The 16698-nt window shown below is 37.7% G+C and overlaps 1 protein-coding gene across 9 annotated transcripts in view; it reads left to right on the top strand.

The window, feature by feature from the left end:
* TBC1D5 (TBC1 domain family member 5) overlaps positions 1 to 16698 on the top strand; it is a 538946-nt gene that overhangs the window by 349568 nt on the left and 172680 nt on the right. The gene's annotated exons all lie outside the window — the stretch shown is intronic.

Consider the following 16698-nt stretch of genomic DNA (forward strand, 5'->3'; position numbering starts at 1 on the left):
GATTTTTTTTTTTACTCCTTTTTTCATATTTCCTCTAGTTGTAAAAATTACAGTGATTACACATCATAAAGCCTATCTGTAATAAAACGCATCAGCTGGCCAAGGTTTTCATCGCTCACTCAATAATCCATTAATACAGCAACGCTGCCCAGGCATCTTTATAATACCAACTCGGAGGTAATTTTAATCAGCTAGACCAGCTGGTATTTAACAGCAGCTGCCGGAGACGCCACAAATATACTCAATAGCTGACATCTTTATTTGCGGTTTTTCAAGGGGAGAAGAGATTCTCCTGTGGTTACTTGTATTAAGCATTTAAAAGAAGGTGTAAAGTATATAGGGGTTTATACCTAAATGAGAAGGGGGAGGGAGTAATGATGAAACAAAGGTGATACATTCTGTCAGGAGCAGAGGTTTGTGAATGAAGAAACTGCTCAAGTGAATAAGAATACATTGGCTTTGGACTTTAGATCTTTTTCCGAGTTATGTTTACACTGATCTTGGATGTGGCTAGCAGTAAAAATGTGCTCTGCTGTGTAGCGTCCCGATACTCCTGTACTAGATTTGTAGTGTCCTTTACTAGGTAAAGCTGTGGAAAAGAATCTGAGTCTGTGAAAGAGAGGTCTGTTCGTGTGCATGTGTTCTGTCTCAGCCCCTGCATGCCATGTCCTGTTTTGTTGTTTTATGGAGATGTTTTATTAATGTTCGATTTTGATACTTTCAATGAAAAGGATCATCATCGATATGTACTGTCTAGTAGTAAACATGGAATGCCATTTCACACGGGGGTGTGTGAGCATCGGTGGGGGGGAACAGGCCTCGGCAACGTGAAGTCAACAGTCACAAACCCATTATAAATAAAAATTTAATTACACTTGGGGGAGCTTGGCTTACAAAGCTCAGAAATCCATAATGGAGCTTGCTGGTAATAAATGCCTGATCTGTTCGTTAAACTCCACTGTTCCCATCCTTTCCTTGCCTCCTTTTATAAAATACTTTGGCATCTCTACGGATTAGAAACTGGTAAACAGAGCTGACTCTTTGAGTAATAAAATATTTTGCCTTTACCTCTTTGACTGTGAATCTCCCCTTTTAGTTTAAAAACCAAGAGAAGAATTAGAGTAAAATAGGAAAAGGCAAAGGTATTGTTAGAAAAATACAGGTCTTTCAAGACAGTTACTTTTAGTCCACATTTATAAATGCGGGCTTTGCCTACAGATAGCTGTGTATTCAAATGTGTTGGTGATATAAATGTCTGATACTTATGTGAACAGAAGCTAAGTGGTTTCCATTTTCATGGAAAATTTTGTGTGTCATTTTTTCTAAGACTGATTTCATAATTAAATGTAAAAGAAACTGATGGAGTTATGGGCCTTGTACACTTGGCATAGAAATTGTCTTGTCATTTCTGACTCTTGTAGAGCAGTCAAACCTTTTTTTATGCTAATAGTTCTTGCTGGGAAAGGAAGCATTACAAACTCCTCAAAAAGTAAAATGTATTACACGTTTAAGCGTGCTTCTGTACTAAATTATCAGAGGTTAACGAAATTTGTTGTAATACCAAGTCTTTTGCAGTTAACTTCATTTATCAGTGACACCGACTGTCTTTTTCCAGAGCCACATAGTGATCTGTCTGTGTTGGATTATGATTGAATACTGAAAATTAAAATCCAGCGACAGAATGGATTACTGAGATAGCAATTTGAATTTTAAAATTACTTAGCAAGCATTTTTTTCCTGTTATTTGTAGTGAAAACAGTCTGTTTAAGTTTGTTTAGTGTTTGACAACAGACAGTTTGATATATTGCTGGGCACAGCGGTAGGTTGGACTTGAGTGGTATTAGCGCTCCGTGTTTTGATTAATGGTAATTGTTTCGATGAAAAGGCATGTTTTCCGTACAACTCATAGTTCTGGAAAACAGAAGTCAACTTGCAAGATCCATCATTACTGTTCCGAGTTAGCATATCAAAAGGGCAAGGAGAACCTGCCGGAGTAGCACAGTAGGGTTTTTTTGCTTTTTGCTTTGTATTGTAGTTAGAGCCTGTTCTTTATGTCAGAATATACATCTTCTGTTATTTGTCTTTTGTTCAGCATTTGAAGTTGATTTATGACACATTTCTGTATCCCATAATTTAGTTTGAATCCCACACCAAGGTGAAATTTCACCTGTCTCTAGAGTCGACTGCAAAAGGGACCAGAAGCGACCTAGTGTAGTATAGATTACAATTTTTTTCCTTATTTTTCTCTAGTCTTGCTCTCTTGTTTTAAAAGAATGCAGTTTAGAAAACAATTAGAAGGTTTATTTGAACACTTCAGAGATTTCTATTGCTTTTTTAAATAAAACATTTTACGTATCATTAATGTACCCAAACTCGGGGGAAAAATGGTAATTTTTACTTGGAGAAAATAAAACGTGCATTTAAGGAAGGACCAATTTTTGTCAGCCTAAAAGCTGTCAGCATAAAGCCTTTCATTCTCACACAAAGGTCTGTATACATATGTGAAATAGATGTGTGTATGCAAATCTACCCACAAAATGCACAACACTCTGCATTTAGGTTATCAATAGGTAGAAATTGACCTTAAATGAGTGTCCTTACCTTTAGCAGGAGCAAAGGAAAACCACTTTCCTGTAAGGACTTGGGAAGGGGCTGGGAGAAAATGCCCTTACCATATCTAAGCATCCTTGTTTTAAGAGGGTGAGAAATTTTGTAGGTCGGAGGTAGTGCTAGGGGATTTTCTTGCTTTACTTCTCTTTTGCTTTTTCCCTACTAAAGAAAAGATAGGTAGTGTAGTAAGTGTAACCAGAATAATCTTCAAAGTGGCATGAATGGCAACCATGTTTGTGAACTAAGTTGAGAATCAGTATTTGCACAACCCGCCCCTACTTTATTTTTTAAGAAGCGTAGAAATTTGAGTCTGCTGGGTAATTCCTAAATATTTACCCAGGAAAGCCTAGTATGATATTTAAAAAATATTAGTCTCCCTGATAGAAGCAGGATTTTAGGTTTATATAAATATTGGAGGTTTGGCATAAATATGAGCACATATCTTCTGTATATCTTTTATATAATCCACGTTCTTTAATATATTTGAGGGAAAGGGGGGGTGGTGGGAGGTGAAATCTCTAGTGCAGAAACTTGTGGTGTTACTCTTCATATCTAAAAGGGAATGAATGGTCCTGCTGCATGGTCTCCTGGCTTGAAATGCTATTTGTCAGAGTGTTTATTCCAAGCAAAATTAAAATTAATAAACGGTTGTCTAGTACACACCTAAGCCTTTGACATAAAAAGAAATATAATTTAAACACTTTTTTCCTCGTAGTGAACAGCCATGTGTCATTGAGGCATCTTTTATTGAAAGGAACTTTATTTAAGTAGCATAAACTTGTTGGATGGGCTTCAATTAAATGATGATTTGTTAATGCAAATGTGTGGTGAATGACTGGTGTACATCTGTCTCTTCATCCACAGGCCATTACTGTGCAGCGTTAGCACATGATTGTAAAAAAACGAGAAATCATTATATGCAGGTAGTACATATTCAGTCAATTCCGACCTTATGTCTCTGGCGAACTAAAAAAGGTATATAATGTAAATATTATTTAATCTGAATAACAAAAAAGCAACACTTTGACTCTCTCTGACTCAGGCTGTTAGGTGATGTGAGGTGACTTGCTGTTTGGGGATTGATGGTTATTGGTGGTGCAGTGGGGAAAGGATATCACTTGAATCCTTTGTCATTTTCCCCATGCACTCCTCCAACCTCAATTATATTTCAAGTTCTATTTTCTTTTTGTTTTTCTTTTTGTTTTTCTTTTCGAGAGTGGTTTGTGGAGTTGTGGTGAGAAATAGGCAATGATGACCACCAGCATGAGTGTGGTAATCGGTGACAGTTAATACAACAAAAAAATTATACAATTAGCTTCAGCTCCATAAGTGTCTAATGAGCCATTTGTCAGTCTTTTGGTGAAATAAACTACTCTATCTTAATTCTCCACTCTTGCAGCAAATAAATAAAAGTTATGGAACGCCTGGGCACCAATAAAATATAATTTATTTCATAGGGCATGACAGAACTCTTCACATATCTAAAATGAACATGTTATTTACAAATGACTTGTGATACTCATATAAACCACGGATCTGTGTGCTAAGTGCTTTCATTACAGAGATAGGCCATTTTTTTCTGATTGTTTAATCATTTAAATGTATCATTACTCCTAAAGGCATGTGAGTGAAAGTGACTCCTCCTGGTGTGATTAACTCATGAGGCCAGAAAGAACCTCAGAAATGAGCTGTTCTGCAGCTGAAGACATTAAGAATTTACTGGAGAGGACAAAACAATAATTTTCATTTGGGAATCTCTCAGCTCTTTACTGATTATCTTCCTGCCCTCATTTATTTTTAGGAACCCCAGTTTCTCAAAAGTTTTTCATCATCACTATATATCAATCAAACAAAACAACATTGTAAGCTTCTTTCAACTTGTATTTTGTACTAGGTTAAAAGTTGTAATCACCATATGGTGAAAATGTGAACTGAAAATTCACATTGAAAATGTGAAGTATCATTCAAATGAAAGCCCAGATATTTGAAAAACAGTAATTAGTCGTTTCAATCAGAACAAGAGCACAAAAACTGTTTTTCAGGGTAGCATATAGCCCTGTTCTTAAATGTAATCCGTGAACCAGTTGCATCAGTATCATCTTCGGAGATTGTTAGAAACGCAGGTTCTTCAGTCCCTGCTAAATCAGAAACCGTGAAAAGGGTCCAGGAATCTGTTTCAACAAGCCCTGCGAGTGCTTCTGATGTCCAGTAGAGTTCGTGAGCCACTGATGTATACTGTAAAGTAATTGAAGCAAAAATAAACTTTAGGAATCCCTGATATATAGAACCCAAAAGAAAGTAGACATCTTTCAGCTTCAAATAATTTCCATGAGATCCAATTCGTCTCATTTCCCACTCCTCTTGGTTGGTTCAGTGCTACTTTTTGACCCCCTCTTTCTCTGTTTTTTTTTAAATATTTATTTATTTACTTATTTGGCTGCCCCGGGTCTTCGTTGCAGCATGCAAGATCTAGTTCCCTGACCAGGGATCGAACCCGGGCCCTCTGCATTGAGGGCGCGGAGTCTTAACCGCTGGACCACTAGGGAAGTCCCTCTCTTTCTCTGTTTTAATTTACCTTCATTCTCTACCGTTTTTGCAAGTAATGATAAAGTCTTCAGGCAAGTTCCAAGTTATTCAGCTGCCAACTGTCTCTTACTGCTAACCAGATATTTTAGCCTACAGTTTAGGGTTGCTAGTATTTCATGGTTAGTATTTGGTTTCACCTTTCAATTTTAAACTTTTTTCAAAGCTATTAATGGACAGTCCCCTTAGAATGAAGAGAACAGGTTTCTTTCAGTGCCAGCCTGGTGAGTCCATGAAGCAGGAGGCTGGTGAACCTCTGGAAGGAATGGGTCAGGTACCTCCAAATGGCTTATGAGACATCATTAGGACTTGATGCTTTACACCTGCAGCCTGAATGATCCGCTGTTATTACTAGTAGCTGTAGATTGATCCAAAAAATGAAATTGGGTCTAAAGTGGAGAGTGGCAAGTGAAATCAGAAAAGACAGCTAGGAAGAATTTTACTAAAGGTGAACTAGAACCAATGATAATTATAGGCAGTTTTGTGTAAAAGGCATTCCTAGGTCCCCTGCTACTCAAAGTGTGGCCCATTGACCAGCAGCACCGCATCTCTTGGAAGCTTGGGAGCAATGCAGAATCTCAGGTCCCACACCAGGCTAGCCTACTGACTCTGAATTCACATTTTAACAAGATTCTTCGTAGACTTGCATGCACATTAAAAATAGAGAATCACTTGCTTAATATATGAGCAGGCAGGGGATTGGGTCAGAGATTGGTAGTGAAGACATTACCAAAGCAACGTCACACTTTTACTTTGGGACAAATTCTATGCAGCTGTGATAGTTCCAAGGGGTGTTTTTTAACAAATACACAGGACAATTGCAATTGTTATATTGGCCCAACTTACTGGATTTTGGAATAAATTCAACATGGAAATATAAAATTTGATTAATGATATTTAAGTTTAATTTTTAATTGTTTCTTTCCCAGAGGAGAAGTTACAGTTCAAGTGGGTATTATAAGTGTGAAGGGGGTTACAACCGAGAGATGATTTAGATTTAAATCTAAACTCTAAAAAAAGTTCTGAGCTTAGACTTTCTTAATCTGGTTTTTAAAAAGTGGTAGAAGTGTTTGGATTCTGATATTTTAAAAACTCAGTTGCTTCATCTCAGGAAGTTAAAAAAGAAGGCGAGTATATTATTATAATTTTTTTTTTATAATACCAAAAGAAAAATTTAGGTTGAAACTTTTAGGTAACTTGTCACACCATTTTAAAATTTAGTTTAGAGTGTGAGCAAATCAGTTTAGCTAATTCTCAATTATTCATATTAAGAAGAAGCAAGAATAGTCTAAGAGGTGACTATTTAGTAAAATAAGTGAATAAGGAGAATCTCAACAAGACCAGGTTATATAGTATTAAGGACTAAACCAGGCTTACTTCGATATATAAAGTCATCATTTAACAAGTGCTTTCAGGTGCCTGAGCTCACATGCCCTCCCAGCTCCCTCTCTGAGGCAGACAAACACTGAGTCTCAAGGAGCTGACGGGCTTAAACCAAGTACTGAAAGCTGGTGGTTAAGAGAGCAATGTCTAAACTTATATCATCAGACTCGTGGGCCAAATACCACCCTGTTCTGAAAGCATAAAACAGAGAAATACCCCCAGGTTGTAAAACATACATGTAAAAGTATATAAAGATAAATTTGTAATTGATGATTAAATAACATACATTGTCAACCTAGTACAGAAATTAACTGTTCTATGGAACAGACTAGAAAGTTCATAGATTCAAGTATATATAAAAATTAGTGTATACTGATAGTAGATAGATAGTGAATATGTTCCAGGTGCTTACATATCCTAACATGATAAAGGTGACTTCATATTTATGGAAGATAAATTATTCAGTAAATAGTGTTGAGACAATTAATCTATTTGAGAAAAATTAGGTCCTTACCCCAGTCCATACGCTGAAATTAATTCCAAAAAGATTTAAAAGTAAAAAGTGAAAGTGTGAAAAACTAGAAAAAATAGTTGAATATATTGTGTTCTTGGATATGGAAAGGGCTTTCTGCGTATGATTTCAAAGCAAGAAAACAATAAAGAAGATTGAGAGGTTTTAGAAAATAAAAATGTTAAACGTATGGAAGAAAAACCATCAACTGAAGGGCAAATAAACTACAAAAAATATTTATAACTATGTTACAGAGGATTCATGACCTTAATATATTAAAAGCTCTTACAAATAATTAGAAAGAGGAGTAACAACTGACTAGAGAAATGGGCAAATGGTACAGACATTTTGTGTGTACCATTTTGTGTGTGTATATGCACATATTTACTAATGAACATATTTAAAAAATTAAGTAATCAAAGCCATGTTAATTAAAGCAACAGTGATGTGTCATTTTTGCCTATTGGATTAACAAAGGTAAAACCAAAATAATGCACCCTGTGTTGGGGCAGTTTCATGGAAAGCATCAATTCGATGGTTTGTTTCAAAATGCATAAAACTGTACATAACCTTTACCCTCCAATTCCATTACTGGGCATTTACTCACAAGAAATAATAAATGGTATACAGAGATTTTGCCTTAGAGATTATTTGGCGATATTATTTATGATACTGAAAAATTCTGTAAATGTAAATGCCTAAAAATAGAGGATGAGTTCAATAGATAATAGTGTATCCATACAATGGAAGACTATTCAGCCACTTATATGTGTAGAGAATAGAATTGGAAAGCCATAATCCGCAATTATTTCTGGGCTATGAGATTATCGGTACCTTTTTGTTTTCTTCTTTTTGCTTATGCTTTTCTTTTCTAGCTTTTCTGACACAAATACTGATCACTTTTGTAGTAACGAAAAATAATAAAGTCATCCTTGACATTAGTTGATATGTAGAAAAATACATAATCAATTATTTTAAACGTAGATCAAACGTTTACCTTTAACTGAGCACTTGTTAGGTGCTGGTGCTAACTCGGGAAATACAGCTCAAGGAATTCATCATGAAATAAAGAAGTTGTGTAAATAAAAGGCATGTGAGTCTGAAAGACTTGTGTAGTGATAAAGGTAGAGGTACTGCTAGCTCAGAATGGTCATCTGGGCTTCATGACAGTCAGGAGGCGGGTCGAGCAAGAAGAGATATTGGAGAAAGGTTTTGGAGAAGTTCCCCAAATCCCTGGAAGAGGCAGAGCATTTCTGTCATGTGTAGAAGTGGTGAAGAGAGCTGGACTTTTAGCCCGCAATTAGGAAAGACTAAAATGTGGACTCCATGTGGGGAAGCAGCCAGAACTGAGTCTCAGCAGGAGTTTAGATGTGGTAACGTGTTCATCAGATGAACAGTGCCGGCCAAAGTTGACCAGATTTGCATTCTAGAAAGATCTCTCTGGAGCAGAATGCACCTAAATAGGATGGCAGCAAGGAGACAGATTAGAAAACTGATGGAGTGTCGGGCAGGAAAGAGAAGGCGTTTGGCAGTGGATTTGCAGAGGGAAGGACGACCACATGTCAGAGAATGAGGAGTCTTGGTCCTCAAGCACTGGAGACGGGAGAGGGGGGGTTTAAGGGCGAGGTGCCATTAACTCTACCCCCAGATACAGGAGGAGAGAGGGGAGGGGGGGGAGAGGGGGTGCCATGATGAGTTCTGTGTCAGAGGATTAAGTTGAGTCGACTGTTCAAATCTCTGTTACAGTAACATACTTTGATTTCTTACTGCATTTTCAGCTTGAATATTCCTTTTACAATTATTTGTAATGTTCTCTTAAAATCTTCCCAGACACTTTGCTTCATGTAAATGTGGTGGTTTAAAAGTTTTCATTTAAATACTGTTTATTAGAAGGCACTGTAGGATAGTGATTAAGAATATGAACTCAACTCCACCACTTCCTCTGTGTGACCTTAGGAAAGCAACCTGCATCTCTCAGCTACAGTTTCTCATCTGCCAAATGGGCATAATACCTTTAAAGAGTTCAGAATTAAATGAAGGGCTCCATGTAAAGATCTCACCGTAGTAATCACTCAAATAAATGTTAACCAGTGTTATTTATTATAACTTAAGACAAACGGTTTATAGGAAAATACAGTTTTACGATAGATATAATACAGAAAATATTTGCACATTTTTCTAAAAACAAAAATGATTATAATATATTCGCTGTGCAAAAGCAAGGGAATTCTGTACATATTAATATGACATTTTCAGAGACTTGTAAGTTGAAAAGCGCGTGCCTGCAGCCCAGGATTTATCTACAAGCAGGTGATCTGTGGTGTCTGATTAAATTAGCAAAGAAGCAGCAGGGACAAGCCCTGGCACTCTGGGTAACTGCGAGAAGAAATACACTACTAGACACACACCTGTACTGATTTTATAAATATTTGTGCGTTGGATGAAATTGCTTAGATCCCTGGGAAAGAAGCTGATTCCCTCCGTCACTGACTCCAGACTCCATTACAGTGATGTGTCCATCCCTCTGTCTAATCCCACTGCCCTTGCAGCTCTTCTGGGAAGGGTGTGGAGGCCCCAGAGGATAACACTCCGGAGTCTTCAGGGCACATTGACTCTCCATCCTCAGCCTCCTAACATGAAACAGGAGCTGCTTTTGTTAAAGTTACAGTGACAGCCTCGGTCTGTACTTTCTTTCTGCCAGACGTTCACTTTCTCCATGTGCTCACTCTCAGTCAGGTATCTGTGTCATGGCCCGTGAGATCTTACTTCACACTTACAGGCCGTGGGTGTGCCCGGCCCCTCAGCACGGTCGCACCCCAGCACTGCTGCTGCCCTCTCCCTGCTTGTGCTGACAGCCTGAATTCGATATGGGCCTGCTTCTTTGGGGGTCTCAGACCCTCCATCGCCTGAAGGCCCTGTTTGCCCCCGTGCTGTTTTCATGCATAGACTTTTTAAAATTTTTATTGGAGTATAGTTGATTTACAATGTTGTGTTAGTTTCCAGGTGTACAGCAAAGTGAATCAGTTATACATATACATATATCTACTCTATTTTAGATTATTTTCCCATATAGGTCATTACAGAGTACTGAGTAGAGTTCTCTGTGCTATACAGTAGGTCCTTGTTGGTTGTCTGTTTTATATATAGTAGTGTGTATATGTCAATCCCAATCTCCCAGTTTATCCCTCCCCCACCCTTACCCCTGGTAACCATAAGTTTGTTTTCTACATCTGTAACTCTATTTCTGTTTTGTGGATAAGTTCATTTGTACCCTTTTTTTAGAGTCCACATATAAGCGATAGCATATGGTATTTGTCTTTCTCTGTCTGGCTTACTTCACTCAGTATGACAATCTCTAGGTCCATCCATGTTGCTGCAAATCGTTCCTCACTGTGAACTTCTCAGACTGAAGTTTCGCAGGCAACAACTGGGTAGCTGCCTGGTCCCTTCATGTTGAGACCCATCCCCAGGGTGGAGGGGACCCGAGCATGAGATAGAAACATAGGGTTCTTCCTGCCCCCTTGTGTGCCCATAGCCCCCACTTCCATCTGGGAGCTCTGGGCTGTCCTGAGGGTTTGTAAACACACAGTGGGAACTGTTTACCATCCCACTAGTTTCTAGAAGAGCTGTCTGGCAAATTTGCTACTGCCGGCAACTATTTCAAGACTACTTTTTCATATTAAACAAACAGATAATGTTCTGCTTCTCACATTAACATTCATTCCATTTTAAATTTAAAGTTTCTTTTCCTTAAAATTGATCTTCTTAGCCCTCTGCTGCAAGGCCCTCGACTGTCTTCTCTCTAGCATTAATTTTAGGTAGTGACCAACATCCTTGCCTTTTTTTTCCCTTAAAGTTATCTCCTCACCCATGATTAAAAGGATTATCTCCTCAGTTCTCTTAGATAAATTCACTGCAAATGTCATGCAAGATATTATAGGTGGTAAATTTCTGCTACATGGTGTGTGTATGTGAGTATACATATATCCCTTTTAATGTCATGTTTACAGATTTCTGAATGCCAGTATATGAAGATCAGTTTCTACTAACCATGGAAATATGTAGGGCGAGATAGATGACCACTTATTACTGGTCAGATTCTTTTCTTCAAGTAGTTTGTTTTGACACACAAGTCACTAAGTGGTTTTTCAGAGAAAGCTTAGCTTGATGGGTCGTCACATAAGCTATCTGACATTTGTCCCCAGTCAGACCGGATGCCACATGAAAAATTTACTCGGGCAGGAGGCTCCTAGGAATAAACAGTGCTCTGGTGTTGCTCACAGGGGACTCGGCAAGGTGAGCGGAGCTTCAGCTTGTCACGGATGCACTGTTCTGACAAACATAAGTAGATGCTAATGGCTAAATCGTGACAGAATAAAGTCCCACAACCATATGGCTAATTGCCACAACAATATCTTCAGTGTTATTAATCAAGTTTTCATAGTGTGCCGTGATAATTGGAATAATTAGAAGCAGCCTCGGCCTTGCTCGTCTCCACCACGCACTTTGCAGACAGGGGTCTCACACAGCCACACTTGCACATTCAGTGCTGTATTGCCCAGTGCCATCTTCTCCTCGGAAATACTTCGGTTCGTCAATAACTGAACTGCTTGCCATCGGTGCATTTTGTGTGAGCTTCTGTAGGCGCGCACGTATCTAAGTGAAACCACCAAAACCCCCGTGCCTCCGTTTAAATAGGCAGTATTCCTTTAAGGCAGGAAGAGAAGTCTGCCCATCTTGGATCTTATAGTTTGAAAGATGAATTCATTGTACACTAATTTGGATGATGGACATTCATTTTTTGGTCATATATTTCCCCTTTTAGCTAATTTGGTTAAGAAAATGAGGAATTAGAAAGCAATTGAATAAATTACAAGATGTAAGTATTTGCATAATTTGTTTCAGGCAAATACTATGTAATAGTGCTCCCAAAATGAGTTATTTTGAGCATGTCTTTCAATTATGGATGAAGTAAATATTACCATCTTTAATATCACCATCGAAACTTATATTTTCATGTTGCTAATATTGAAGTATACTCACTTCAGTCATTTATAAGCTAATATCCGTTCCTTCATCTTAATAGTGGAACAAGAATTCGTTTGTGTTTGTCACAGTCTTCTAATTAAGAGAGCTTCTCGGGCTGCTTTGCTTTGTGAGGAGGTGACTGGACAGGAGAGACACAAGATTGATGATAACCGGCTTGGTGGTGGTACAGAAGCATCTAGACAAACAGATGAAGGGAAATGGCTGTTGGAGCTGTCTGTTGTTAAACAGCTTCTCTAATTATTGTTGAATATATATAAGTAGTCATGTCTTTGAATTCTGTGCCATCTCAATTTTTGTCTTCCTTGCCCTTTTCTGTCCCATTGCATTCTTTAACTAGAGATAAGTCATACCACATTCTTCTAAAATTTAAGATATTCTTGTGTCTTTGGTTAAAATTATCCCCCCAAATCCCAAAATGAAAATACCTGATTAGAAATACTGTTTTATTATAACTTCAGAATTACCTCGGCCAAAAATCTTTGCATCAGTGATCACAAAACTTAAAATCACTGTGTTACTCAGTTTCTTTTATTTAAATGAGTCTTCTCTTTTCCTCTCTTTGCCTCTCACTCCGAATGGGGTGAGAGGCAAAGAGTAGAGACTATATTAGGATAAGGCAGCAAAAAAAAAAAAAAAAAAAAAAATCTGATGTTTTTCTTTCAGTCAACTCAATTAATGATTATTTATTCACTTTGTGGATAAAATGATTTAGATCTTTTACTTTTCTCCTACTTTGTCTTTTTACTATTCATTAGATAAAGGACAGACAAGGAAACAAATGAAACTTCATTTTGGTGCTCATTAACAGTGATGATAAAAAATTGGTGTGGAGTAAAATATTAAACCAATGTCAAAAATGAAGCTTGAGTTACATGTAGGTTTTGTCTATTCATGTCCTGCTTTAAATAAGGTGTAATTGTGTTCTTCATTTAAACTTCAAATTTATCCTTTGTATCAGTCAGGATACACTTGGCAGCAAGTTGTAGAAAACCCTACCTCAGACTGGCTCAGGCATGAAGGAACTTAATTGTCTCCTACAGCTGAAGTCTAGTGGTGCTGCGACTCTAGGGGCTCAATTAAGGACTCAAGTATTTTTTCTGTTTAACCTCATCGTCAGTTTCTTAAGACCCATTCTCTTGGATTCACAAATGATTTGGGGGCTACAGCCTTCCTTGCTCTAGCCTAGCAGGAGAGAGAGAATGAACCTTTCATCAAATACAAAACAACAGTTCCTATCCATCCAAATCGACCAAATTAGATCTGTGCCTACCCCAAACCAAGAATGGTTTCCAAAGAGAATATCATATACTGTTTACCTTAGACTAGCTGGAGTCTGCCTTTAGAGCAGTGGTTCTTAAATTGTGGCCTCTGGGCCACCACTGTCAACATTCCCTGGGAACTTGTTAGAAATGATCCACTTTAGACCCACTGGGTCGGAAACTCCAGGGGGGTAGCCCAGCCATCTGGGTCTTTAAAAACTTTCCAGATAATTCTGGTGCATACTGTGTTTGAGAACCACTGACCACCAGAGCAAGGGATGCTATCAACTTTCTTCTGAATAATGATGGGGAGACGTGCATGGCTGGACTAAATTAAGTTCGTTTAGGAAGGAATGAGGCCAGAATAGATTCTTGGTAGCCAGTCACCTTCTCTGTACTTTAAGACTAAAATAATTAAGTATGTTTTCTCTCTTGCACAGTTATTTATATGTGATGTACATCATTTGTCATGAAACTCAACTATTCCAAATTCTTTTCCTGTTAAATGTGGCAGACAGTGCTTTTTACCCACCTAATATCTCCGTTCACCCTTTCTTCCTTACTAAAATAAGTCTGATTTAGAGTTTGTTGGATATTTTTGTTGTTGTTTTTGGAATGTTACTGTACCTATGTTCAGGTGTGCAGTGTGACACAGTTTAGGCCAATTATATTTCATCTCCAGCCTCTCTGATGGGGATTTATGTCAAAGATTTGCTTTCAAGACATAGGCCTCACCCTTTCCTTTTATCACTTTCTCTTTTTTTCCTATGTGATGGCTGTAGATGCAGCAGCCATTTTGCATGTATGAGTGAATGCCAAAGAGAATTTCAGAGACCTCAGCCCTGACATCTTTAAGCTGTAGACCCAAAGCCAGCAAGCACATACTTTGGCCTTCTCTTTCCTGAGACAAAAATAAACCTCATATTTAAGACACTGTTTTTTTTCTTACTTGCAACCAAATGCAATCCTAACGGATTGAGTAACATAGTGTAATTGTTTTCATAAAAGTAGATATGTGCAGCTTCCCTGTTTCCAAATTCTCTCCCCTATTTTCTAGACTTTACTTACTGCCCATATCATTACAAAGCCCTTGCAGAGTGGCGAAGCCCACATACTTTAGGCTTGAATCTCCTCTCTCCATATCTTACTATGTTTGTCAAGTTATATAAATTCGTCAAGCCATAGTCTTCTGAAATGTAAAATGAGAATAATAATACTTCATTTGGCTGTTAAAGGGATTAACTATGTTAATGGATGTACACCGTTAGCCCCACGCCTGACATATTTTAAGCTTTGAAAAAATGGTGGCTATACGCTGTTGAAGCTCTTTGAAGATGGAAAGTGACCTATATCTGTAAGTATTATACTGTTCAGCAGCATAGGAATAAGGGCATAGAAAACAAGAAAAGAAGTCAGCATGAGCCTTATTTTGTTGCAACACTTATTTGGACATTTTATTAGCAGCTCGTAATACTCTTCTGAGAAACTCATTGTGCCAAAATAAGATTTTCATTAAGTATGAATATGCATTTGTTTTCTTCTGTCTAGATAACATCTCAACTCTTTTTGTCTTTGGGGAAAATTATCACTTAAATTCTCCAAGGTAATAGCTGAAATCCATCCTGCATAATTTAATATTCTTTAAAATTCAAACTGGATTCTGTAGACTTCCTAAAGGTCATTGTTTAGATTCTTTACTCTAGCAGGCAGGACCCATGACTATTTAATGTGTGTTCTACGACATTTAGAACAGTTAAATATGCAAGCAGGCATTAATAATCCTTTTTGGTGATAGAAAAAGTAGAGCAGTAATTACCAGGGAGTGGTTGTCTGTGTTTTTCAGTCTGGGAATTGTGGCCCTGCTAAGGGGAGTCCTAGATGGGTCCTTCTCACTATAGTTTAGAGTCATTCATTGCACGGCTGCCCTGACCACCAGAAAGATCCAGTGAGAGAGTAAATGGGTCAGGGCAAAAAGTTTTTAGCATTATGGAAACGTCAACTCAAAGATAACACCTATGAAATACACATACTGTGACCTTCCACCCTTACACATCCTGTTAATAGTTATCTGTATTTCAAGTAACAGCTATATTTGAGTCTTATCTTTCATTTTTTTGACAGAAAAAAACTTACTATGGGCCCCATGTCAGATAAGACCATAACTTGTCAAGGTATGTTTAATAATACATTCCATTAAAATACTTTACCAAATTCATATCCACCATTTTCAAAATGATCTTATAAGAAATACTTTTCTTATCTTTTGAGTATATGTACTCAGATTTTAAGGCTTAGACCAAATTCAAATCTCTATCATCTTATTCTGATTAAAAGGGATAATTGATTTTATAAAGGTTTTTGTATTATTTCTAAGCTGACTAGCTTATCTGGGCTTTATCTGCGGATTTTTTCCTGTAAAATCGAGTGAAGCGTTTGCTTTAAATATGCAAAGTCAGATCACTTTGGGAGGAATAAAAAAATTATCAGCTCCAATTATCCATTTTAGTATCAGGCTCAGAAGAGCTCGAAATGTTGAAAGGAAAAATAAGGAAAATTCTCCCTTGTCCTGAACCCTTTTGGTACAATTCCATAGAAATATGAAAACCATTTATGTAGAGATTTATATCAAAAGCTGATTTACCAAGGTCTCAGTGTTTGGATTTAGTAGATCTTGAAATGAAAGACCAGATCCCATAATCCTTAGAACAAGGAAGGTGTATTTCCTGTTGTAAATGAGATTATATTTAAGAATTAGGCTTTCTTTAAAGGCTCCAATTAAGAAATAGAGTCTTCAGTTTTATGGTCAGGAAGTTCTAGGTTTTAATCCTGACCCCACCATTTTTTTAGCTCTACAGCTGCTTCATCTGTACAACGAAGACATAATGATTGCCCCCCAGAGCGGGTATAAGTTTAAAAGAAAATGACTTCCATGAAGTATCCAAAACAAGTGTCTTCAATAAATGGTAGTTCTTCTGTTAATCACCAAAGTCTAAACATACACCAAGAATTAGCATGGATTTGAATCTCTAAAGCTACTGTGGATGATGAGTGGAAAATACTCCCTCTAACTTCCCGGTGGCTCCTAAAGTCGGTGTTTCTGAGGCAGGTCGTATCTGCCTCTGCCCTTCAGTTATTCCTCTACTTCCTCACCTCCAGCTGCCTACTCTCGTGGTCATGTCAATAATCTCTTTATTTCCAGTAATTGTACCACCTGAAGAACACCCACCTCAAACTTGCTTCTCTCTGACTTGTTCCCACCCCTTCCATGATCATAGCTCCAATTCCAGCCTGATTTCCGGTTCA

This window comes from Balaenoptera musculus, chromosome 4, assembly GCF_009873245.2.
Source record: "Balaenoptera musculus isolate JJ_BM4_2016_0621 chromosome 4, mBalMus1.pri.v3, whole genome shotgun sequence".
Taxonomy (NCBI): Eukaryota; Metazoa; Chordata; class Mammalia; order Artiodactyla; family Balaenopteridae; genus Balaenoptera; species Balaenoptera musculus.